This window comes from Polypterus senegalus, chromosome 10, assembly GCF_016835505.1.
Source record: "Polypterus senegalus isolate Bchr_013 chromosome 10, ASM1683550v1, whole genome shotgun sequence".
In the NCBI taxonomy this organism is placed as follows: domain Eukaryota; kingdom Metazoa; phylum Chordata; class Cladistia; order Polypteriformes; family Polypteridae; genus Polypterus; species Polypterus senegalus.
In genome coordinates this window covers 120467919-120493839 of record NC_053163.1, presented here as the reverse complement: position 1 = coordinate 120493839, position 25921 = coordinate 120467919, and positions in this window count along the sequence as shown.

Genomic DNA, 25921 nt, shown 5'->3' with positions numbered 1-25921 from the left:
ATGAAAAACTAGAGCAATATTTATAAACAAGTCATTACATTTTGAAAAAGCACACAATTAAATAAAAGCCATCTTATTATTATGAAATATAATGAACTAAAATACATTGTATGACAATAGTGTAGTTACCATGCATTAATGTATTGCAGGTTTTATTTCAATATGGCCTTATTTTTATTTAACGATGGCACTTTTCTGAACGGCACATTTTCTAACGATTTTTTTTTTCGTGTTTATTGCTTTTTATTACTTCATTTTATATTTTTGCAGACAAAATATCTGGATATTTTGTGTTTCTTCGTGCTAGTCCCAAACCTGGATAAATGGGGAGGGTTACGTCAGGAAGGGCATCCGGTGTAAAATTTTGCCAAATCCATAAGCGGACAGGTGATCCGCTGTGGCAACCCCTAACGGGAGCAGCCGAAAGAAGAAGAAGAAGATTATTGAATAATGTTAAATTGTACCTTTGAAGCCTAACATTCTAGTTACAACTTCCCACTTTCACAATTCATAGAAAACTTCTTGTAAAACAACAAACATGCACTGGTGACAAGACATGGCTGGTCTGCACTATTCCTCCTCCTATCTGCAATTTCTCAGAGTCACACTCTCGCTCTCCATGTTCCACTAAGAACAACCCACAACTTGTGTATGGGGCTGTTATTACCTCAATCTGTCTTCTTGAATGTTCTGGATGGATGTATAATGCTGGGGCTTTCTGTCTGTACCTAACACATTATTGTCAATCAAACACTTATCCCCAAAATGACGGTCTAGGTTGTCCGTAGCTTGAATCTGGGACTATAAATTTAGATTTTTCAATATCCAGGCCTATGAGGACACATCACTAGCAAGAGGTAGGTGCAAAGTGCAAATGTGCTATAATTTTCAAATTCAAATGAAAGGTTCAAATAAGAAAGTTCATAATAAATAAAGTCAATAAATAATCCATAATAAAAACAGTGTTCATGGTGAAAGTTAAAATATGTAAATAAATACTCTAAAAACATGTCAAAAATCCAAGGTTAAAATCACAGTCAGAGTTCATTCATTAAACCCACACGCCTCAGTGCATCCTTTTCAAGCCATATGCATGACTCTGCTGCTAATCCTCATGGTCTGCTCAACAGCAGCATACACCCTCCAGCCTGTCACAATACTGCCTTTCCTTCCCATTTTAAATCTATCCCTTCTTTCTACAAAAACCTAAGGAGTCTTTCTCCTCTCATCTCCCCAGTTCACCCTTCTCAGGTCTTACAGTCACACTAAGATGTGGACAGCTGCAGTCCCTCTCTCCAGTTATCACTGCAGCCACCTCAGGCAGTACCTGCTGGGGTGCTAGGAGCTGGACCTCCATCACCATACCACCAAACGGTATAGTAGGACCCTTTGGAGAACTTAATTGATTCTTCTCCTCCAGAATGCTCAGTTGGAACGACACACCTCTGGAGCACCGTACCTCTCACTCCTCCGTGGGACCATCGACTGTTCTGCGTTACTTTCACCATGCTAGCTCGTACTCCCAACACATTCTCCAACTTTTCACCCCCTTGTCTAACCACTTTAGACTCCTTTAAACTTTTTATAGGTGCAGATGTCTTGATTGCACTCCACAGAGTATCAATGAGAAAACTGGTCAAACCCATCGCATCTGCATATGAAAGCAATTAGCTAGTTACACCATTAAACACCCTGGAGACACTCTGCTACGCTACCGCACCTACCACACCCACTGACTCTGGACATATATTTGTTTTAAAAACCACAAATTGCCACGGACCCCTATGTGTTTTACCACAACCATCAAACTGAAGAGAAGCCTATTATCCACAATTTGATCCGCAATTGCAAGACATATTGATGACATATTGGGAATCTTCAGACAGAAACTGTAAGTTCTCTTGAAAATATTCATACTGATTTACAGTAGGTTTTCTCATTAGTTTAAGATGAACCCTGCATAAAAGGTTATCTGGAATTTATAGCCAACATTCAGCTTTAATTCTAGCTACAGAAATTCTACATTAAAGTGTGTCTTCTGTGCATATATTAGTATTAAATTACTTACTACTTCTTCATCAATATCAACATTTTGAAGAGAACTTATCAGTCAGAGCATTTTCAATGTACAGTAAATTAGTCTCAAAATAGCATCCATGTGGTAAATGATTTAATTCTCTTCAGCCTGCCAAACAAACTATCCCAATTCTTATCTGTCTCCTGCCAACTGCCTAGTCTATGCCAGATGGGATTCTAGCAGTGCTAACGATCTTCAGTACCATACGGCCTACCATCACATGAAAGAAATCAACAGCAAATGATTAACCAATAGGAACTAGTTCAACCTGTTGGTCTTTATCTTGATAAGTGACAAAACCATCATGAAAAGAGGCACTCTGAAATGAACAATATTGCATTAAAAGAGTGATTTGGAAATATGCCACTAGAAGAAGTTCCATTGTGAAATAAAAACGATCTTTACAGTTAATGTCGTTGAAATAAAACATGCAATTGAATGTAAGGCTATTGAAACAAGATACAATTATGTCATTGTATTTTTGCTATGAAAAACAGTCTTTGTTATTTTTTTCCTGGGTTTTCACTCATATATAAACTCAAAACTATTTCGCTTTAGGGGTTTAATCAACCCAAGGAATTTAATCCTGCTATATATTCTGTAATTTAGTACTTTATTTAAAAATAAATACATTTTTACCATTTTGTTTTTTATTGGATGTCACCATTTTGTCTGCAAAATCCTTTAGAAATACACAATTGGTGACATCATGAAAGATGGTATCAAAGTCACCACGAGAGTTTCTTCTCTATCCAAGATTCAAATAAAAACACAGCTTTTATGTACAGTGATCCCTTGCTATATCGCGCTTCGACTTTCACGGCTTCACTCTATCACGGATTTTAAATGTAAGCATATCTAAATATATATCACAGATTTTTCGCTGGTTCACAGATTTCTGCGGACAATGGGTCTTTTAATTTATGGTACATGCTTCCACAGTTTGTTTCCCCAGTTGATTTCATACAAGGGACGCTATTGGCGGATGGCTTAGAAGCTACCCAATCAGAGCATGTATTACGTATTAAATAAAACTCCTCAATGATATACGATATGCTTCCCGCGCAGTGCTTGATTGTTTGCTTTTCTCTGTCTCTTTCACTCTCTCTGACATTCTCTGCGCCTGACGGAGGGGGTGTGAGCAGAGGTGCTGTTTGCACAGAGGCTGTTTGCCTAGAAGATACTGACGCTCCTGTAAAAAATGCCGCTTAATCGCGGTGCTTCGGCATACTTAAAAGCCCAAAAGCATGTATTGATTTTTTGATTGTTTGCTTTTCTCTTGCACTTTCTCTCTCTCTCTGACATTCTCTGCTCCTGACACGCATTCTTTGAAGAGGAAGATATGTTAGTTCTTTCTCACAATTAAAAGAATGCTGTCATCTCTGTCTTGTCATGGAGCACAGTTTAAACTTTTGACTAAAGGGTGTTATTTCATGTCTAGAGGGCTCTAATAATGTTAACAGTGTGGGAGAGTTTATAAGGGCTTAAAATATATAAAAATAACCATACAAACATATGGTTTCTACATGGCGAATTTTCATCTATTGCGGGGGGTTCTGGAACGCAACCCCCGCGATCGAGGAGGGATTACTGTATAGCCGCTTTCTGATTTTTGTTTTTGACCACCTCTTCTTGAACTCTTTGACAATGATACTTGCAGTTAACATTTGGTTTTGACGATTTCTTTTCTTTGCTCTTCTGGTGCTGACCTTGCTTTGCTTTCTTCACTACAACATTCTCCTGGTCGCTTTATTAAAAAGAATACAGACTTTGTCTAGTCAGTAAAATTTCATAATAACCAGAGGGCATTTATTTTAATTGTTTATTTTTTCACAATTGAATGACTCATTTATATATCACTGTACATTTTCATGTGATTTTTACTTCATAATTGCCATTTTATCCATTTCATTTTATCACAAATGGTATTCCATAAAAACATTTCTTCCCCCGGTGCTTAATTTCTAAAATAAATTGTCCCTTGCGCACTGGCCTTCTAAAAGTAATTTCATCATTAGCACCATGGATAAACAAAAAAATATTAGATAAATGTGTATAAATCTATAGGGCATTAACTTATTTTCTTAGGGCTTGGGATAGTAATAATATAAGTAAATAGTGATATAAACACTATTTACACCTTGACAGTCTACATAACTATCAGAGTAATGGAATAAAAACCAAAACTCAGGTCTGGGGTGGACAACATAAATTCTGTCCTGAACATAGCACATCATCTATCAACACTTTTTCCAATAATGGAGGGGTCATGGGATTCTGTACGTACGGCATGCCTATGTTTTGAAGACTTTGAGTAAGTCTATGACCATCTACCACAAGATATTTTATGACAATCCAAGGTCCTAGGGCCATTCAGTACTTGTATTTGCAAAGCAAAAATTATGAGGACATTTAGAGCAGCAAGTCAAATCAATTTAAAGGGTGTGTATTGTAAATTCTGTCTTTTCTCCTTTTTGTGACTAACATGTGAGGGTAGCATTGTTGAATTCATCTGACTGTGACTTCTGGAGCAGTTGAACATTAAGTCAAAACAAGAATAACACTTTGATATCTACAGTCACAGATCAAGTGAGAGCAACTATCCTGTCCCAATGCAGAAGCTTACATAATTGTGGCACTTTTTCACAAATGAAAGTAAGCAGTCATTGTTGTGTCCCCTATACAAATGGCAAAATAATTATGTGAGGCCTCTAAAATGGTAATGAAAGCAGGCCAGAAGCTCCACTGGTCTGGATGGAGGTGTGTAACACAAGAGAGCAGCATCAAGTCAAACAAGACTGGCTGGCCTTGGGCTACACTAGGGCAAAAATGTGCTTCCAATTTAAAGTTATAAAAATGTATTCTTAAATGTCCCTGAATATCAAAACTGCCCATCTAGTAAATGGATGGCCACAAACCCTTGCCTAGGAGATGAGATAGAGCAAAAAAATAATCTCTTTATTATAAAAAAAACATCTTGGGAGGGAGACTAGGGAGAAAAGACGTGAAATTTTCAGAAGACAAATTGACATCCTTCAAGAGATACTTTAATGTCACGCAAAGACAATTTGATGTCCCATGAGAGACACTTTAACGTCATGCGAGACAAGGCAGTGAGACAACATTTAAAACAAATTCACGGACATCTAACCAAGCAGTTGTTGGAATGCTTTAAGCAGACAGACATCATGCACTCCCAGCTCTTAAAACAACGACAAGCAACAAGCAGAACACGCAGCTTGCCAGCAGCAGCAGCAGGAAGCCAGCAGATGATCGGACTGCTTCTCCTTAGCATGTGTTCAGCCCTCCCCGGACCCCCCTTTCATACTGTGAGCGGCAGAGACATGAAGTGGAAAAAGGACAGCTGCTGTACAGTCTTTGAATTGATCAACGAAAAGTGTGACTAAAAGAACATGCAGCTCGCCAGCAGCAGCAGCAGATCTGACTGCATTTTTTTAGCATGTGTTCAGCCGCCCCCACTTCACAACACAAGCAGCGTTATACATCCTGCAAAAAAGATTTAATCACACCTGGGGCCGGAAATAAAGGCCAAGTATTGTTTTTACACAAATTTTAAAGTAAAAGTGAAAATAATGCATATGTAACCATTCCCATTAAAATAACAATCTCTTTAAATTGTATATCCGGTAAAGCCAACCTGGGGGTTTTTCAAAATTGCTCTCATAAAAATCTAAGCTCAATGGACCAAAACAGGAAAAAGGAGTTGCCACAAAAGGCAAAGGCAACCCAAGGCAAAGAAACACCCAATACAAGATCCAGAAATCATAAACCAAAAACAGTATAATATCAAAGACTCAGTAAATAAAAAAAATATGCAATTGCAAAAAAGAAGAATCACAGAAGGGACTACAAATCTCATGATCCTTTATAGGGCTGGGATCAGTCCGTCAATGGAGATTAACAGGTGGCCCCGTCTACTGGGGAACCACCCAGAAAATACATAGAACATAGCAAAAAATGAATCCACACATAGAAACAAAACAATTTAGAAAAGTGACAAAAATGCTTAGTTATGTAAAAAATAAACATTAATAACGATGATAACATTATTAAAGAATTAAAAATTAATGAAAAAGTCACAAAAAATGAATTTAAACTTAAACTAACGGGACTCTGCCTTATACAAAATAGTCATGACATTAGTTCAGAGGAAACAGCAGACATTGGTGGTGAATTGGATGCTACATTGTAAGATGAACCTCTTGATTTCCTAGTTATTCTCTCTTTTCATCCTCACCTATTATCATGAGTTTAGGATAACGTCTAAATGATTGAGAGTGAGGACACTTGAGGCCAAATCAGCTTCCTGTGCAATGTTGCAAAATACTGCCTCTCCGAAATAAAGTGAGAAGCCTGCCAGTTCACAATAATCTTGGAGTAACACTATTGTTTCTCTGGATCAAGAGAAGCCAGATTTAACTGGATTTGAGCTTCTAGTGATGGTGTTACATTAGCCCCTCCCATGGGTGATGTACTGGGCATGACATACCGGGAAGAGTCCCAGGACACACTGTAAAGATTATATCTTTCAAGTGATCTGATAGTGCCTGGAAGTTCCCTGTAGGGGTGAACAGATTTTGTGTAATGAACTCAAGGTATTACCATCATGGCCCATCCAAACTGAAAAAAATGAAAAAGGACTAAGTCCAGAAACAGGTTGACAGGATTATATTAAGTTGTAAAATGTTATGGTGTGTGTTCATCTAAAGGTCCCTGTTGATTACTTCCATCCACAGATTTGGATTGCATGACCAACTCCATTTCCTGTTCAGCATTTTTATGGATAGGCTTGCAGTGGATTTCGATCAAGACATCACTCAAGAACAGCTGCAGTCACTGAACAACACAAAACACAGGTATTTACAATCTATGTGATATTCAACTAAACACCATAATGCAGATTAAAAAAAAGTATTTCTTTTCCAATCCATAAAACCATTTTTGATTCTATATATTTTGCAATTGTTGAATATACAGAAACACACATTACATATTAAAATATTCTCAAACCTCATTAATCTGATTCAAGGTGAAGGGAAACAGGGTCTATCCAGGTAAAACAGGACACAAGGCAGGATGGACATCAGTTCATTGCAGAACCCATTCATGCACTTCCGCACTCACAGTCACACAGGGCCAAGATGCAATCAGCAGTCACTCTAACTTGCACACATTTCTTAAGAAAACAAGAAGAGAGACACGGGGACAACATTCACATGCCACACTGACAATGACTGGCTACATGATTCAAATCAAGAATGCTGGATTTGTGACACAGCAGTGCTAATTAATGTTCCGCCAACTGGTTGAATATATATGGTGGTCCAGATCTAATTATGCAACTTTTAATGCAATGCAGGAAAAAAATACAAGACAAAAGAATTGTTCAAAATATCTTGCAATAAACGAAAATGGACTTACATTGAATTCATTCACTGATTTTCCATGTAATGTCCCACTTGTCCTCCATTCTGTTGGATACAGGCTCAGAGTAATAAACTTAATAAGTTGTAGCGTAATGAAAATTGCATAATTAGATCTGGACCACCCTGTATTGTTAGAATTACATTTAAAAATGTACAATTTCATTTAAATTCACTTTTATTTACACAGCAATAGGGTATTTCTTTTTGGTTGCATAAATGACTCAGAAGTGCCTGTTTAGTCCACATTTTATTTTTTAAGTTATGGCTTGTCCTGTTTTGGTGTGTGGACATCTGTCGACTGTGACTTGTTGACCTCCCATACGGTATTTTCAGGTTTTGCCATCTTTTGTACCCCTATCTAGATCTAAACACATTCTATTGAGCTTTTGTCCTCTCAGTTGTCTTAACCTTTGAATTCTTTGTTGCCAACTGCTTCCTTCCCATGATTCATCTCATAAAAATCTCTCTGCCAATTGAATTTATTAAACATATTAGCACTGACACCCTGAATGCAACTGTGCCTTTAATACATATTAATTTCCAGACAAATGAAAGTAACTAAAGCATGTATTACAGTATGCTGCAAACTCTCCAGCTTGCAGAAATCAATTTCTAACTTTTTATTTTTTTATATATTATTTCATTTTGTTTTGGGGTGGTATGAAAGTAGAATGGTTAATAACAGTAACATTTATCTATAGAGCATATTTTTATACAAAAGTGTAGCTCAAAGTACTTTACAAATAGTAAAATTTACAATCACTAAGACAAACCGAAGGTACTAAAGCCACTAAAGTCATTATTGAAAATAACGTATATAATTTGCCAAAGGTTTGTATAAGTCTGAACTTCACACCTATATGACTATTTTGGACATTGAATTCCAAAACCATGGGCTTTGTCCTGGAACATAAAATTGTCATTTTGGAACTGCATGCATTATATTAAAAAGAAAAAACAATAAGCTTTAATCTGCCACTATTATAATTTTTTTTTTGCTCTAATAGACAGCAATGAACTATATTTTATTCTATCCATATATCTACATAAATCTACAAAATGTTAGCTTTAGCAACTTTAGCTTTTTTTTTTTTTTACCAATGTTAGCTTTGCAACTAGAGAGACTCTTGCAATATAGAATTACACACACTATCATATTAATTAATTCATTTTTTTATTTATATATGCTTGTCCAGTCAGGAATTCCCACAAGACAGTGGCAACAGGGTCCAGATAACAGAAGAAAAGGAGGCTTTGGCGACACAATGACATGCCAAAAAAGGGTGGAATACTGCTATGGGGTGAAAAGTCCCAATATTCTTAGTTAGTGTCCTGGGAGTTGTTGCTCTACAGAGACAAACAATTGGAGAAGCAGCTTCCTCTCCAAGTGTGGTGTAGTGGCTAATTCAAGGTCACCAATTCAATTCTTGTTTCTGACTCTTTTTTCAAGAGTCTATTTAGCCATCTGTGCTCACATATTACTAAATACTTACCTTTTAAGTAACTTTGGTTGAAAGTGCCAGGTAAACATACAACAGTGATCAGAATCAAAATCATATTCATTCAGCTAGTATGTATGCATATAAGGGATTTGACTCCAGTTTTTTTTTTGATTCTCCACATATAGTTAGATGACAAACATTCACACAATTATAAACAATATACCAGCAAAAAATACAAAACAAGGAGTATTAACATATTCCCACATAGTGCAAGGCAGTTTAAGAAATGCTGGATGAAGTTAAGCCCTAGCTATATGTAACAATATTGTAAGATATATTATGGGAGGCCAAACTTGGACGGGTACTGCTGAATTAAATGTTTATGAGCTTGAAAGTTTGATCTAGTGTAATTTAATCTATACAGTAAAGCCAGTCAGATGGTAGAAGTTCAAAGAGATTGTGGCTTGGATTTGAGGTTTCCACGATGATTCCTGGCTGTTTCATGAGCCTGGAATAGTACAGGTCCTTTAAGGTGGGAAGGCTAATGCGAAAGATTTTTGGGCAGACCCGACAATTCATTGTAGCCTGTTCTTGTCATATTTAGTTACTGATCCAAACCATACTTTAATGGATGAGCTGAGAACAAACATGATGATTGCTGTGTAGACTTTAATCAAAAGCTCCTGTGGTAGTTTGAATTCCCTCAGCTGTCATAGGAAGTACAGTATGTCTGCTGCTCTGCCTTATTTATAATGGAATCTACACTGGCCTCACAAGTCTATTGAGAGTATGGATTCCAGAAACAAGAAGGTTTCCACAACTGACACATTACTATTAAGCATGGTGAGAGGAAATAATATTGAGGGGACCCTCCTAAAGTCCACTGTTATCTCTACAGTTTGCGGGCCTGTTAAGGTTTCCAGAATTCTCTTCTGTTTTCCTTTAAGGCCTTCTTGTCAACAATAATGTATGTATTACCAAGAGACCCATTTTCATTTCATATACAGTATATGCAATATATGGCAGCACACAACTTTGTATGACTCTTACAGGGACCAATTTCTGTGTACACTGGAAAGTGAATTAGAGGTGGCACAGTTAATTTACCCGCTTTCTTCACTTTGCGAATTCAGCCACAAAATAAAGATACCAACCAGAGGAGTCTCAACTCATGCCTCTTGTTCTACATGTTCCAGTGTCCACAGCTTAAATAAAGAGTGGCTCAGGAAGCCCTTGTCACCAGTAGGCCATGCAGGAACAAACCACACCTGTATCATCTGAACCTGTGTCAGCATTAAATGGTTGCAAGGGGTGTCCTAACCATCCAGTTGCTCTTCATCTTAAGTATATATATATATATATATATTATATATATATATATATTTCCACTGGAGTCCAATAATTCTACTGTATAAGTTTGTGCAGTAACTTTTGGTTGATCATTGGTTAAATGAACATATAGGAATACAAATAATTCATTTTATATCATGCAGTGTATTATGTTAAATAAAATATACCTTGCAGAACTACTTCAGCTTTAGCTGACTACTGACAGTTAGTTTTTGCTCAAACTTTGGCAAAGTATAATAATAGCATGAAATGATTCTTGAAAATTTCTGTTGGTGCACAGTTCCAGATAGCAGTTACATTTTCTGTTTCTGCATCCAACACTTTTCAAAAAAGTAATAAAAATTCACATAAATACCATGGTTTAATTTTTATCCCTCTTTATTGTTTAAATGTGCATTTATTGCTGATGATCATTTACTGCCTGCAGTGGTGTGGCTGTGTGCCAAAGTGTTGTCAGCAGTAATTAGGTATCATAGTGATTAGGTACAGTCACACTAGCTTATATAAAACGGCAAAGATCTACTGAGGCAGATGGTTTGAGTCAGCGTAACTGGTCCTGTAAGGATAATCTAATTTTCTTACATTTTAAACATGTAGTCTGAGACAGAAAAACAGGATCATTGCTCAACTCCTTCTTTCTCTTTAACACTGTGTGGTTTTAGTCAGTGATTCAAGCAATCAGTGTCGTAATATTGTGAACCCTGCAAACAATTTTTTTACATGGTAATTATTATTGTTATTATTTACCTTATTTAGCTGATACATTAATTCATTGAGTCTGACAATTTTTTAGAAGCAACTGAAAAGCCTCCATAACATATTTGAAGACACATCTGAGCAATTAACTAAAACTACTCTGCTTCAATGCTTTTGATTAATACATTTTGTATTTAATTCACATATTACTTAAAAATGCTTTGATACTTGCATACATACACACACACACACACACACACACACATATATATATATATATATATATATATACAGTGGTGTGAAAAACTATTTGCCCCTTTCATGATTTCTTATTCTTTTGCATGTTTGTCACACAAAATGTTTCTGATCATCAAACACATTTAACCATTAGTCAAATATAACACAAGTAAACACAAAATGCAGTTTTTAAATGATGGTTTTATTATTTAGGAGAAAAACAATCCAAACCTACATGGCCCTGTGTGAAAAAGTAATTGCCCCCTTGTTAAAAAATAACCTAACTGTGGTGTATCACACCTGAGTTCAATTTCCGTAGCCACCCCAGGCCTGATTACTGCCACACCTGTTTTAATCAAGAAATCACTTAAATAGGAGCTGCCTGACACAGAGAAGTAGACCAAAAGCACCTCAAAAGCTAGACATCATGCCAAGATCCAAAGAAATTCAGGAACAAATGAGAAGAGAAGTAATTGAGATCTATCAGTCTGGTAAAGGTTATAAAGCCATTTCTAAAGCTTTGGGACTCCAGTGAACCACAGTGAGAGCCATTATCCACAAATGGCAAAAACATGAAACAGTGGTGAACCTTCCCAGGATTGGCCGGCCGACCAAAATTACCCCAAGAGCGCAGAGACGACTCATCCGAGAAGTCACAAAGACCCCAGGACAACGTCTAAAGAACTGCAGGCCTCACTTGCCTCAATTAAGGTCAGTGTTCACGACTCCACCATAAGAAAGAGACTGGGCAAAAACGGCCTGCATGGCAGATTTCCAAGACGCAAACCACTGTTAAGCAAAAAGAACATTAGGGCTCGTCTCAAATTTGCTAAGAAACATCTCAATGATTGCCAAGACTTTTGGGAAAATACCTTGTGGACTGATGAGATAAAAAAGTTGAACTTTTTGGAAGGCAAATGTCCGTTACATCTGGCGTAAAAGGAACACAGCATTTCAGAAAAAGAACATCATACCAACAGTAAAATATGGTGGTGGTAGTGTGATGGTCTGGGGTTGTTTTGCTGCTTCAGGACCTGGAAGGCTTGCTGTGATAGATGGAACCATGAATTCTACTGTCTACCAAAAAATCCTGAAGGAGAATGTCCGGCCATCTGTTCGTCAACTCAAGCTGAAGCGATCTTGGGTGCTACAACAGGACAATGACCCAAAACACACCGGCAAATCCACCTCTGAATGGCTGAAGAAAAACAAAATGAAGACTTTGGAGTGGCCTAGTCAAAGTCCTGACCTGAATCCAATTGAGATGCTATGGCATGACCTTAAAAAGGCGGTTCATGCCAGAAAACCCTCAAATAAAGCTGAATTACAACAATTCTGCAAAGATGAGTGGGCCAAAATTCCTCCAGAGTGCTGTAAAAGACTCATTGCAAGTTAACGAAAACGCTTGATTGCAGTTATTGCTGCTAAAGGGTGGCCCAACCAGTTATTAGGTTCAGGGGGCAATTACTTTTTCACACAGGGCCATGTAGGTTTGGATTTTTTTTCTCTCTAAATAATAAAAACCATCATTTAAAAACTGCATTTTGTGTTTACTTGTGTTATATTTGACTAATGGTTAAATGTGTTTGATGATCAGAAACATTTTGTGTGACAAACAGGCAAAAGAATAAGAAATCAGGAAGGGGGCAAATAGTTTTTCACACCACTGTATATATATGTGTGTGTGTGTGATGGATGCTGTCAGGAAACACCACAGGGAGACTGGGAAATCCCTACTGTCTACATAGCCTGGAAGTACTTTAAAGTCACGGGGTTGAAAGCACGGAAATACTTCCAGGCTGAAGATAATACAAATTCAAGGACTATTTAAAGAACTGCTGTGAACCCAGCAAGCGAGTCGGGTGGAGGTGGACATTGCTTGCTGGGAGATGTGGAGGAGCAAGAATATTGTGCTTATTACCTCTTTATTTTGGCTGTGGTGCTTTGGAGGCACTGTTTTGAAAAAGAAAATTATTAAGAGTCTTCTTAGTGCTTTTATCCTGTGTCCAGATCATCTGTCTGTTGCATTTAAAAGGGGCAATAGTGCCGCCTAGCATCCACTTATTTACAATTTGTCTGTCGGGTGTGGATATCAGTCCCTTAAAAGTCTGTCTTCTGACAGTTAGTCTTTCTAATTTAAATTAAAGGCATTACTTCTGAAATACTGGAGTTAGTAAACTTAGTAAATCTTTAAAACTGGACTAGCCATCGGAAAAATGTTCATGCTTTACCTTTACTATTGTTTTCACTAAGTCATAATGTTTACTTCACTTTCAATAGTTCTTTGAAGAAAAAAATGGTCTCTTTTTTCATCTTTTTGAGACTTGCAAAATGTCATTCTGAGTCAAATCATGAATTACATAATAATTTTTCACATATTTAAAAATGCAGAAAAATTATTTAAAAGGCCAAAAAGTGTAAATTCTTTTATACATTTCATCAAGAAAACACACTAATTCATTAAATGTTCTTTTAATTTTGCACTTCACTCTTTCCAAAGTCTTCTACTGCTGGAATTAGCTCCAGGCTCTGTGGCTCTGAACTGAAAAGGTAGATTCATAAAATGATGCATAGATTTTTGTACTTGTCAATTAATCTATTTACCGTATAATACCTGCCACTTTGTGGTATTTATGCATTTTGTGTCCAAATAAACAAAAAGGCTTGTCTTTTGGTTCAGAGTCTGTTTGCTCAGGAGCTCCTTCCGGCGGGTCGGTCTTGCTAAAAAGACACCGCTTTCTGAGCAGCCAGGGTTCTTTCAGCAGGGAAACCAAAAGGGGTGGGGCTAACTGCCCTCACTGGGCGGTTTCTCGGTGCTGCAGGGAAAGAAGGAGGAGACAATGTTAGTGACAGCGCCCTCTCTTGTCCCAGCGGATTATTACATAACTCAATCGAGCCATTGAGGAGCTCCTCCGATGCACATGCTTTTACTTGTCTTATTAAGTGAATATTTTTGTAATACATATTGTTAATGTAATTGTAAAGATCAGCAGTATGATAGTCATACAGTGTAACTAAATATTAGTTCAATATTACATTTAATTTAAGCTTCATTAACAGAGTAAGTAAAAATGTACTTTATTCCAAATTATTTCTTAATAATGAACTAGGAAAATATTTGAGAAAATGTTATCATTCATAATTCAAGTGGTCAAATATAGTTGTGAATGATTTTAGAATAATCTTTATTGATAATGTTGATAGATACAGGTTTTTATTGGGACAATTCTGTTTTGTAGCAATTATACAGCACACAAATTCATGCTGTAAACGATTCATAAATATCAGTGATATTTCAGTTTAATTAATTGTAGTTTTAGTTTTATTTTATCTTATAAAATTAATTTTTATTTTAATTTCATTCTAGTTTTCAGTGGAGTCAACCATTTTTATTTTTATTTTTATTTAGGTCTGTGTTTAAAATTTTAGTTTTGATTTTATTTAGTTCTAGCCTTTCTACATAATATTAGTACAATTTTAGTTTTTTTTTTGAGTTGCAAGACCACAAACGCCAGGCCTACACATATTTCAATGCAAGTTATGTTTCAATCAACAAAATACCCTCACAGTTCATAACACCATTAAACACAGCTTGACTATCAATGATCAAACAGATTAAGAAGCCTAATGAGTATAGATGGCAAGATCAAATGGTTCAACCCAAGAAGCCATTTTGCATGAGCACATTGCTGTTAGGCTTTAAACAAGCACACATTTCAAGAGATTTGTTCATGTTGAAATGGTGTCCATTACACAGATAGCAACACAGTGAAAATATTTGCTTGATGAATGCCTGTGATGCAGGTGCGCAGACAAGGGGGGCATTTTTTTTCCATACAAGCGGAGCAGGACCTTTTATTATCGAAGGATATGAAGAATTTCAAGATTTATATGCACAAGGGGTAACACTGCAAAAGCAGCCCAAACCAGAAAAGACGGCAAAAAGTGGCCAACAAAATAACGCTAAATGGTGTGCATTGCACTTACTGAATGCAACATTTCATTTCCTGTGTGTCAGATTAATTATTATTTAATATGTCATAATTCCAGATCAAAAGTGAAGTACAAGAATAAACTTCAAAGTGGTAAATATTGATATAATGTATAACTATTTAAAGAACTGTTGACATAAAGAATCATACATAATATAAAAAACATTAATTTTAAAGCTAATAAGAAGACAGACAAGCAAAAAACAGCTGGAGGTCCACGGGGTCCAAACCAAAACCCTGCAGAAGAGTTGGCTCTCCAGCAAAATGCCCATCTCCCTGTTTCTGAAGGCATTTTTTTTGTTGGGTCAGTTGCAGTGAATGTCATATCCCTAAAACTTGTGTCTGACCAACAAGATATTGACGAAGGTCAAATATTTGATGAAGACACTGTGTCTGATTATTCATCAGGAGGAAAGGTACATTTTCCAAATAATGTTTGAGGAAACTCCACTCTGATCAGTCCCATGTGCCCCAATCACATTTGGAAATCCTGGGTAATGAGAATGTTAGGCTGATTGTGAGATTCTTTATGGAACTGTGGGTGTTTTTGCCTGTGTACCTGCAATGGCACGAAACGCCTCTTTTATTGTCTGCACACACCGGTGTCCAGGAAACACTATGAAAACTTGAAAGAAATATTTCGGAGCCAAACAGACTTTACGAATTGCCTGGCAAACTGCACTTTTACATAGATTTTCGCCTACAGTATATTAAAAAAGTGCCACTTGCAAGAAAACTCAAAGCAATACATACTGTCAGAGCCTGACTTTGCCTAGTTTGACTTCGAATATAAGGTGCTAATAAATCTTTGAGGTACAATATTTACTCGGGCTAAAGCAGTATCTTTCGAAAAGAATTTCCTCCGGGACCAATAAAGGATCTTGCCGATCACGCAAAACCCTCTCTATATGAAATTCTCTTCTTATAATTTGCGCACCGATATCAATTGGTTGCTCATTCATGAGCTGTGAAGCCATGACTGAATGAATTCCATGCATGGAAACTAATTAAGTGTGTGAGCTAATCCTTGTTTACATAGAACAAACCTGCTCAGAGCAGGTTTGAGGATTTGGATGTGCTGCTATGACAACACATCCAGCAAGAGTTTCGAAAAACCGACAGATCCAGGATACTGCCAAATCGTCAACAATTACATCCGACAAAATGAGTAATCCACATACGAAAAATACCCCCAAGTCCTCAGCCACTGGCGCCAGCACACTGTATGTTGATGATGGGTTTGTTTTTTGGGACGCTAAACAACCTTTGCCTACAAAATACTGAAATTTACATTATACAGTATTATAAAAACATATATATACATAATTATATTTTTCTTGCAACATGTAATATGTGCTAATCTACAGTTTTACTACTCATAATTATCTCATTTTCAATTGTAACTCCTCTTTGTTTCTTGAACTTCACTGGGCTTCACATGTTCTTAATCTTTAACACACCCATAACATTGCCCGTATATACTGAACCAATACCTGTAAACATCATTGTCCTTCTTTGAGAGGGGAAAACACAATATTGCAAAATGCTAAAACCTGCTTCTGCCTACAAGTTTGTGCACAATGAACAACAAGAACAACAACATTTATTTATATAGCACATTTTCATATAAAAAGTAGCTCAAAGTGCTTTACATAATGAAAAAAGAATGATAAAAGACAAAATAAGAAATTAAAATAAGACAACATTAGTTAGCATAGAAAAGGAGTAAGGTCCGATGGCCAGGGTGGATAGAAAAAACAAAAGAAAAATCCAGCCGGCTGGAGAAAAAAAATTAAATCTGCAGGGGTCCCCTCTGGGCATTCTACCTAACATAAATGAAACAGTCCTCTTTGTATTTAGGGTTCTCATGGAGTCACTTGATGTTGATGGTCATACATACTTCTGGCTTTTAATCCATCCATCATTGTTGGAACACCACGGTGCTTTGAGTAGATGGTGATGGCGCAAGCCACCACCAAAAGGACACCGGAAAAGGAAACTGAAGAGAGAGTAGGGGTTAGTACAGATTTTAGAGCCTCCATGAATAGTTATTATAATGAGTTGGATATACAGAGTATCAGGATTTTAATTACAGTGAAGTTATGAGAAGGCCATGTTAAAGTAATGTGTTTTCCGCAGTTTTTTAAAGTGCTCCACTGTATTAGCCTGGCGAGTTCCTATTGGCAGGCTATTCCAGATTTTAGGTGCATAACAGCAGAAGGCCGCCTCACCACTTCTTTTAAGTTTTGTTCTTGGAATTCTAAGGAGACACTCATTTGAGGATCTGAGGTTACGATTTGGAATATAAGGTGTCAGACATTCCGATATATAAGATGAAGAGAATCAAGAGAATCTGGCACCGAGAAGGAAGCAATGGTGACAAAACAGGAAGCAAAACACATTAATTTTATGATGGCACTACTTTGTCAAGACATGTGAAGATCCTCTTACCTATTTCATGTTTTTTCGATTAAAGTTTGCAACAAATTAATGGTTCCTCTAAGTCATAATGTTTACTGCATAAGCAAAATGTATGACTACTAAAATATATTAGTTAAGGGCTGCATTAGCATGTAGCTGCAGAAGTAAAATGGGGTGAATGTGGCAGGCTAAATTAACATTTAGAAATATTGAAGAATTAATTTAATAATATCTGAAAATAAGTACATATTAGGTAGATAAAATTTTATTTGGATTTTTACAGAAGCTATTTCAATAAATCTATATACATAAAAGTTGAATACCCATGACTCACTCATCACAAAATCTCCCGAACCATGAGGACTTGGTACTTGAAATTTGGAATGTAGTTTACCCTTGGCCCATAGGTGCTCGATAAGAAACGGTTTTAAAAATTTTGTGGTCCAAGTGTGAAATTTCTTATAATTTTTTAGACCCGTTTGTATGTCTGTCTGCTTTTCACGAGAGAACTACTTAACTGATTTAGATTGGGTTTTTTTCTATAACATTCCATTGATTTTGCGACTTTTTCATTGTGCTACGTATCATAGTTTGCTTGTGGTACTGATTTATTAGTGCAATTCCGGGAGAGGCTCATCGGGCTGTGGGGCCTTCCTCACTCACATGTCTGCCTTGGGGTGTAACCTTAACTCTGCTTAGTTAGCGAGCTAGAGAACTACTTAATGGATTTAGATCTTTTTTTTTCTATAATTTGCTTGAACATTCCAGTTGATTTTGTGACTTCTCTCATTGCGCTATGAATCGTAGTTTGCTTGCAGGAGCGATATATTCACGCTAACAGTTCATAACATACAATACATTGAAAGGTGGTATTTATACAAAATGGCAACAGGAAGGAAGTAATGTAACTGTGGGACCGGAAATGACATCATCAAAAGAAGAACAGAAGTGATGTCATCGGCAGTGACATATGAGGAAGTGACATCATCAAATGGGTCTGGGAAGTGATGTCATCAGAGGGTACCCGGAAGTGACATCGTCAGCGGGAGTCGGAAGCATTTTGGGAACCTGGTGAGAGTGTTGGTTTATTATTTTTCTTCTTGAATTCTGACAGAAAAAGGAACACCCAAAACAACCCCTTTGTCTCGTGAACTTTCACTCTGGGCTTGTTGGCTGCCTCCTAAGCACACATGTGTGACAATATGTATATTCAATTTATATAGAGTGCATGGGGGTCAGTCAGGCTTGGTTGAACGTGATTTGTCGGAATAGGGGTTAATGGGATGCACTAATGTCTTTTCTCTCTCTCCTCCAGGTCCTCTGAACAGAAGCCTGCCTAACTCTGCCTTAACTTCCAGAACCTTCCCTACCAGTGACCTCACTTCTGGTTCCGACACCTTGGACACACCCCTTCCTTCTCAGCAGCTATAAAAACAGCCACTTTTACCTCACTCCTCAGTCCCGTTTTGGACAGAGTCCGAAGTGACTTCTTGGAGCCATTGACACTCACTACATATTTTCTTCATAAGAATTTGAATATACATTATATTAACAACCCAATTGTGCTTCATTCACTCAGAAAATGGAACCAATATGGGAAGTATTTCAAGACAGAGAAGCTTTTATACGTGTCGGCTCTGCACGATAACCATCTTTTTCCACCCTCTCAAACGTACGCATCTTTTAATGTTTTGAAAACATATAGGATTAAATCATTTAGAGATTTGTACATTGATAATGTCTTTGCATCTTAAGAACAATTACACTCCAAATTTATCTTCCCATCAACACAATTTTTCCACTATTTACAAATTAGAAACTTTGCTAAGCAAAATCTGCCCAATTTTCCTCACCTCCCACCTATTTCTGTTCCGGAAGAAATATTGATCAGTCTTGAGGACTCACAAGGCATTTCTATAATATATAAAAATATTTTACTGTCCCTTCCTTTCAAAGATTCCAGAGTACAGTGAGAAAAGAATCTTTTCCTCAACATTTCAGAAAAGGAGTGGAAGGCAGCCATGCAAAGAAATCACTCAAGCTCCATATGCACAAAGCATTCAGTTACAGTATTCAACTTAAAATCATCTATCCAGCACAACTGTCTCATTAGAATTGCCCAAAATGTTTCCAGGGCAAGATCCAACCTGCAAACGTTGTCATTAAACTCCAGCCTCACTGGGTCACATGTTTTGGGCAAGTACCAAATTAACATCATTCTGGACCAAAATATTTAAATGCCTTTCAGACAGTTTTGGTGTCACAATCCCTCCTAATCCATTAACAGCTATGTTTGGTGGACTTCTAGATGGGCTTAAAGTGAAGAAGGACAAACAAACTGTAATTGCCTTTACTTCACTATTGGCACACAGACTTATTTTGCACAGCTGAAAGAATCCTAGCCCCCTGCTTTTAAGTCAGTGGGCAACTGATGTTATTTACTACTTGAAATTGGAAAAAATTAAATTCTCACTTAGAGTATCTGTTCAAAACTTTTTTTAAAACCTGGCAGGATCTAATTAATAACATTTTAGAATAGGCATTTAAATTGGGGAAAAGTATTCTCTCCCCTCTTTTCCACTCTTAAAACTTTACTCAGGCTGTTGGCCTTTCTCTCTTTGTCATGTGTGGTGATTCGATTTATTTTAGTTTTGCGAAGTTTGACTTGATTACATGGAATGTTCCTTGCTTTTAATATATTCAATAAAATTAATTTGAATATATGAGGTAGAACCTCAAACCTTTTTCTTTGTCTCTTTTGTCTTTCTTGCAATATATATACACACACACATACACATTATGGTCTGAAAAAGAAGAAACAATTAAAATGAAACAAAAGTTGTGCTTTGGCAGTCACATTCACTGTGAGGCATTATGCAGGCATATTGCTGTTGGTATAATGCAGCCCTAGTAGTGTTTCATAATGCCCTTCTTCTGAATGATTCATTCGCTGAAAGTCCTCAGTGTTGGCATGTTAGAGAGAAGATGTGCAGCATTGTTCATAAGGGCTTTCAGTTTTGTTTCAATTCACTCCTTTGCTATGAACTCCGGGGGGTCCACAGTGCATGTTATAAATGAGCTTGCCATTTTAATTAGGTTGTTGATTTGGTAGATCTCTCCTGAAGTGATGTTACCAGCCCAGCACATTACAGCATACAAAAATTGCACTGGCCATAAGAGAGTTATAGATGCGAAGGATGTCACTTCCCACATTAGAGGATTGCATTCTCCTAAGAAAGAAGTGCCTGCTGTACCCTTTCCTATAGTTCCTCTGTGTTCTGAGACCAGTCCAACCTTTCATTATTGTGATCTCCAATGTCCTTGTAGGAGCGGACCACCTCTACATCCACTCCCTGATTAAGAGGCTATTTGGTGCAGTGAAAGTCATTAACCAGTTCCTTGGTTTTGCTGATGTTACTCTCTCTCATCCCTCTTTATCAATACACCTTATAAGTGCAGAATCATCTGAGAATTTCTGCAAGTGACATGGCCTGGTGTTTTATTTGTAGTAGGAGATGTACAGAGTGAAGAGAAAAGATGACCGAACTGCTCCTTTTGGTGCTCTAGAGTCTCACAAACTGTGGTCTGCCCTAAAAGATAGCCCATTATTCAAGACATCATAGGCTCATCCACCTGCATATCTCTGAGATTAAATGTATTTTCAAAGAACTGAAATATATTTCATAAAGAATATTTAGAAGAAAATTTAAAAAAAAAAACTTAAAAAGAAATTTTGACTCCTGTCAGATATCATACATTTTATATATTTGAAATTAATTTCCTGGTGTTTTAAAATTAGTTTGTGCTCCAATTAAGATATCTTAAAATGTCCTTCAAGATATCTCAAATTGTATTTAAAGATAACTAAAATGAATTTTAAGATATGTGTAAAAAAGAATAAGTTGAAAAAGACCTTTGGATATTTTGAAATACAATGTAAAGATACAATATATCACATATGTTTCCAGATGTTTCAAAATACTTCCAGTGCATTTTGAAACCTCTCAAATACATTATGAGATGCTTAAAATAGATGAGAAGTCACACTGAAAGAACAAGAAATTGTACAGGGGGTGATTGTGAGATATCTTAGATGAATTTTGGATATATGAACAGTTATTTTAGATATCTTAAAATGCATCTGAGACATCCTAAAGTGTATTGCCCATGTCTTAAAATGCAAAGGAATGTATTTTGAGATATCTTCTGAAAACATGACCTGCATTTCAAAATATATGAAATAAATTCTGAAATATCTCTAAATGTGAATTTGGTTTGTTAGGGCTAAAGGTGATTTCCATGTCAAAAAATAGATGCAGGTGTTCAGAGACTTTTTATTTATTTTTATTTTTTTGAGTAATAGAAAAAAAACAAGGGACAGATGATACACAAGGGTACTAACACAGTTGTTGTCAGTGAACCACCCAAAGTTAAAACCAAAATTAATAAAGTGTGTATTCATTTTTCAGACAACTAGCCCCATTGTATAAAAGAAACACTGCACAAAATCCATCACTTCTTCAACTCTTAACAGTTTCAGTATGCCAGTAATGTATCGAGTATATGTATATTCATTACAGTGTCTACCCACAGAGAGATAGTGGTGTGTTTTTTTCCAAAAAAAATATAAACTAGGCAGATATTTAAGATAAAAACTATTCTAGAATGAGGAAGTTCAGAAAATGAATGAGTAAATGAATTATAGCGAAGATAATTGCCAGATGGAATACATGAGGATGAATTAAGGTGATTCAAACAAAGTATATGTCTTCATTAGGCAAACTTTCAAATTGTCATATACTTTATAAGCAAAAAAGAGAGGTAAGATGCTTCTGAATTATTGCCCATTCTTATGGAGGCTATGCATAAATGAATTAACAGCTTCTAAGTATAAAGATGAATAAGAGGCAATTGAACACCAGACCATACTTAACTTCTTCCAAATTACGTGATATTAAAAGTGATATCCCTTAGGGATCAGTGTGGAACCCAATGCTCTTTTTAATATGCATAAACAATCTGAGTAATATATGAATAACAAGCTAGTTATGTTTGCAGATGACACCAAACTAGGTGGAAGGACAAATAATGTGGAATCAACTAAATTGTTAAAGTATTACCTGGACAGCATATAGGCCTTGGCAGATTTCTGGTAGATAAAACTGAATGTAAGTAAACACGACGTATTACATGTATGAAGTAAATACATTAGAGGTGATTGCTGAACGGGTAGTTCATCTTATGAGAACAACCTAGGAGTCATACTAGGCTTGTCACTATCTACATCCACACAGTGCACAGAAGCAATCAACAAAGCTAATAGGATGTTAGGTTATATAGCGTGATGTGTGGCGTACAGGTTAAGATAGATGATGCTTAGGCTACATGACATGGCTCAATGTATGTGAACACTCCTCCAAGTTACTGACTTGAGTTGTTTCATCCACACGCATTGTTAACAGGTGCATAAAATTAAGCACAATCTCGACTGACAAACTTTAAATGTGGGATGTCATTGGATGCCACAAATCAGAACATGAAATTTCTGTTCTGCTTGATCTGTCCCAGGTAAATGTGAGCTATAAAGTGGAAACATCTATGAGCAACAACAGTTCAGCCACAAAGTGGTAGACCACTCAAACTCTGAAGTGCATAGTGCATAAAATGTGCCTATCCTCTGTGTATCACAACAATGTTCCAAAGACGCTCTGGAAGCAACAGCAGCCTACTGATGGAAAAGCGCTATCGTTCACTGAAAGATTCAGAACAGAATCTGTCTACCTTTTAGAGCAAACAATTTCATGATTCAAAATATCATTAAACTTGTTAAAGTTATACCTGTTTCAGGAGCTTCTCCGTTATAACTAAAACTAGCAAATACAGTACTTTCATTTCTTAATTCTCTACAGTAAATTCTGGTTACAGCGCCAGCTTATCTAGATACATTTATTAATGGCTTCATATCCTTTACATTAGACAATTTATTAGGACATTGTGATGGATTATTGAGAAATAGGATCTACCAAAGTTGAACAAAAAAGGGGGTGGTTCCACAGAAAACCACCGCCAGAAAGAAAGCACTTCATTGGAACTGAGACAGCAGTCCTACATATCTGTATGGAAGACAGATAACACTTGAGGTTGATAGAAGCTGCTTTTAAGTAACCCAGAAGTTAAATGGACAAGGGAACCAGAGTAATAGAGAAAGTGAAAGTACTTCTCATAAAGAAATCTTCTAACATCAAGCCTGGATTTTAGAATGCATTTAGCCCAGTTTGCGATAAGCGTGCCTGACCCTCTAATACACTTTTGGAAGACTGAGAGCAGAGCAGTGCAATTTGTCCAGCCAGCAAATGGGAGTAGATGGCTAAAAAGTGGAACAGATAGGATTTACCTGCCCAACATAGATAATACACAGTTTAGTAGTTGCTTTAAGAGCTTACATTTCAATTGATACTCAGTGTTTGATTTGGAGTCTCCAACTTAGTGAAAAGGATGCATGAGGCATCTCAAAGAAGAGGCTCAGATGAAGCAGGCCTAAAATTGGGAAACTGCCTTTTAAAGATCAGAATGCTGAAAATATCCTAGGATGCATTTCAAGAGAGAAGACAGAAGAATATGACAAAAAATGCAAAGAAGCAAAAAGGAGTTGTCTGGAGGGCAATCCAAACAAGCCAATCGTCAATATGTAATCCGGAATCAAAAATCTAAAAACAGAGCAGAAAATGACAGAGAAACCAGTAAATCTACAAGGAAAATAACACTTACAACTGAATCCTTCACACTTCAATGTACAACTACTGAGATCTGCTCAACAAACAGTTACAGGGATGTCTCAGAAGTGGTGATGTCAGGGTGGCCCCGCCTCTTGTGGTGCCACTCGCAGAACACAAGAAATGGATGTATACTTAAATGGGCAGAATACAAATAACAATTAATAAACAAATCTAACAGAAATAACATCAACATATAAAAATAGATAATTAAAAAAGGTCAAATAAAACAAAAACATATTATAAGTCATGGAATAAACCTTGGCTGTAATATAACACTGTTGACCAAAGACTTTATCTCATAATGAGGATTAAAACTGAGACCATAATAGTTTGTACAGCAGAGGATAGTTGGTATGAAAATTCCCTGGGATGTTCAGCACATGTAATAACAGAGTGAGAGACTGGAGGTGAATGGTGGGCACAGTGGACTAGATAACATACTAGATAACTATGAGCTTAGTTCTGTTTAGGATGGCCTACTAGGGCTGCACATACTGAACCCTCAATTGTTTGTGTTTTGCTTTCATTACACATACCATTTTTGAGTTATGTTGACTATATTGCTATTATTCCTATAAAAAGATGCCAGTCAGTTGCTCTTCTATTAAACCATATGTTAATGGGGTTTCTTAAAATTTGAAGTATAAATAAGAGAAGTAAATGAGGTAAAGCTTTTCACTCTGAAAAAATCAGTCAGTTGATGTAAAGAATGTCCCTACTGTGTCTGCATTAAAATATCAAGAATGAGCACTCATTAATTAAACATGGCAGGTTATTAAAAAGGTGCTGGTATGGCTATTCCTACTGTATAAATCTCTGTCATTTATTTCTCTAAACTAAAAATGTAGCAGTCATCATGACTGGCTGTTACTATCTCTTTGCTTTTCCTTTCTCTTCACTGTATCTTTCTTGGCACTTTTACTACTTGACCTGACATACTCTTATGACCTGTGAAATAAGATGTCAAGACTGTTTGGAGATGTTGGCATCAATCAATATTTGTCATTTACTGTGGTTATATTTTCTATAGTGGGTACCTTCTTTTACTCTTCTGTTTGTATAAATCTGTGTAAGCACTCTGGGCCTGTGTTTTAAAAGACTTCACTAAGTAACTATTTTGAATATTTGTCTTACTGGGCATTGTGGTAGACTGGTGCCTGGTCCAGAGTTAGTTTCTGTCTCGTGTCCACTGCAAAGCGGAATAGGTTCTGGCCCCCTGTGACCCCAAATTGGATTAGGAAGCATTGTGGGTATTATGTTATGATCAGGTTCTAGCAGTGTCTGTGTAGAGTTTGCTGGTACCCCCTGTGATTCTGGGTGTTTTCTCAAGGTACTTTACCTTCCATTCTACATCCCAAAGAGTGTTTGTTAAGTTAATTAGAACATCTAATAACATCCTGTCTTGTACCCCTAGAATTTTTTTTGTTATTGTTGATTTTTCTGGTCAGTGTTTAGTCATGTATCCTGCTCAGATGTTTAAGCA